The sequence below is a fragment of the Lagopus leucura genome, unplaced genomic scaffold (genome assembly GCF_019238085.1).
Source record: "Lagopus leucura isolate 7727_CA_CO unplaced genomic scaffold, USGS_WTPT01 88-28_obj-0_obj, whole genome shotgun sequence".
NCBI lineage: Eukaryota > Metazoa > Chordata > Aves > Galliformes > Phasianidae > Lagopus > Lagopus leucura.
In genome coordinates this window covers 55,637-58,089 of record NW_024963264.1, presented here as the reverse complement: position 1 = coordinate 58,089, position 2,453 = coordinate 55,637, and positions in this window count along the sequence as shown.

The window sequence follows — 2,453 nt, the reverse complement described above, 5'->3', positions numbered from 1 at the left end:
TAAGATGCACAAAGCAGGGAGTGACTCCATGGTGCACGACGCAATGAGCAGCCCTGAAAAGATGCACTATGCAAGGAGCAACCCCATGGTGCAAAACACAGGGAGCAGCACTGCAGTGCACGTGAGGAGCAGCCCCGTAGCATGCAGGCAGCAGCCCCAAGATGCACAATGCATGGAGCAACCCCATGGTGCACAGTGCAGGGAGCAGCATTGCAATGCATGCAGGGAGCAGCCCGAAGATGCACAATGCAGGGAGCAGCACCACAGCACGTGAGGAGCAGCCCTGAGACACAAAACACAGAGAGCAGCCCCGTGGCATGCAGAAGCAGCTCCCAGCCAGTGGAGCTGCTCTTATTTTCCTGCCTCATGACCTTGGCTGCTCACCTCCTCATGCACACGTCTGGAGGCGCTGCGTGGGAACAGTGAGTGCACACTGACCTTGTTTGTGCTCAGCTGGCAGTGCTGTGCAGCCCAGGGAAGCCAGTAGCTGGGGTTTAGCAAATTGCAGCCCTCTCATCAAAACAATAATCTCCCTCTGCTTTCCAATGGCCACGCAAAATGTCATAAATCAGTGTTTATAAGTTGCCAAGTGGCACAGAAGTGCAAACAGGATAGCAAATAGCATCATTTCTGCTCCAAGGCAGCAGATAAGCCAAGTGTCACATGCACCAGGATTACACAAGAGTGTGAGCACAAGTATGAGCGTGCACACTGCTCCTCATGGGCACCACTGCTCCTGTGTTGCTATGGGCAGGGGAAGCACTCCGGGCTCAGGGCTTTAAATTATGAACAATTATCAGCAGGAAAATGACAAGAATGGGAAAATTAACAAAGAGCTCAATACGTGCAGCTAAATGACCAACATAAATGCATTCCTATTAGGCAGTCAATATTGGGCTGGCAGCTCCTGTCTGCGCCTATTTCTCATCAGACAAAGCCTTGACCTTGACCTCATTGTCCTGTTTGCTGGGAGACCGAATCCCATAACAACTTGTCGGGTGAATGTATTGGACTGGTAATCCATAAATATTGATTCATTGTTTGCAGTGTAATTTAAATGTCAGCTATAAGCCCGGGGCAGATAAAGATCTGTATCAACAATAAAACTGGATGGAGGCTGTAAATCCCCCAGGGCAGCCAGGGTTACAGGGGGTAGGTGGAGCAGCGTGCATCCTTGGAAAGGAAAAGCGAAAATGGAAAGGAGAAATGAAAGGGAGCCCCATTTCCTGTGTGTTAGGAGGAAGGGTGGCATCGACCCTCCAGGCAAGCAGTGTGGTTGTGCAAGGCAGGGGTGCTGGGCACTCGGGTGAATGAGAATTCCTTCTTCACTGCTCTGTCTGATGGAAGCGATAGGATTTCACACTGAATGATGGAAACGAATGAAGAGATGGAGCCGTCGGGGGCTTTTTGGGAGGCGTTGGGCACACACAGTTGGACGGAGCTGCTGTCTCCATCCGTGCTGCTCATTGGGGTGGTAAAGCACCCTAAACATCAGTGCAGAGGGGGCTGCATGAACACAGAGGACTTCACTCAAAGCTCAGCCCTGTGCTGCAATGCATTTCACCCCAAAGAGACTTTCTGCCTCCTATGGGGTCCCTCTGCGTCCAGCCCTGCTCTGAGAACACTGCCATGAGCCAAACACCACGACAGCCCCACACCGAGGCAGGAGCAGGGCCTGCTCTGAGCTGCACCTCACACTCCTCTGCAATCCCCCTGGGGGCTCTCAGGAAGGCAGCACCAGGTGCTCCCATAGGGGCGGCAGCCACCGCGACCTTTTAACCTGGCACTGAGCTACACGCTCCCTAATCTCATTAGGCTTAGGGGCTCGAAGTTTAGAAGTTCAATTCAAACCTCCATCACTATGACCTACCCTTCGTGCTCCCCTTACGATGATTAATCCATGATAATAAAATAAAAATTCTTCTCAACCTTCCCCCTTCAGTTTGCAAGATGTACCAGAAGCCATGATCTGCCCCTGGGAGTAATTGGGAAAGGGGATGGAGAGATGCTGTGCTCCAGCAGGAACATGGGGGAAACCATGGCTTGCTGCAGTCCCTGCATTCAGGGAGTTATGCTTTAATCCCTTCTGCTGAATTAGGTGACCAAAAAGGAGGGAAGGCATTCACGTAGAGAGGCAGTGGGGTTTTGGAGAAGGGGAAAAGCGGTGCCCATCACTATCAGCATCATGGCATCGGGTGCAGAGCTATGCTGGGGGAACATGGGCAAAGCCCACATCCCTTCCTATGCTGCAGCCACTGCCCCTCAGCTCCAGGCCCTGGAAATCCCATTAGCAGTGCATTAATTACCACACAGAGCATCAGCAGATCACAGCCTGGCAGTGGGGAACACAGAGCACTGAATGTAACCCCCAGCCCAACGCTGCTGCTTGGTCCAAGCAAGGAAGTGGTGCAGGGACTCTTCTGCCAAAGATTAACACCGGTCTGGGCTCCTCT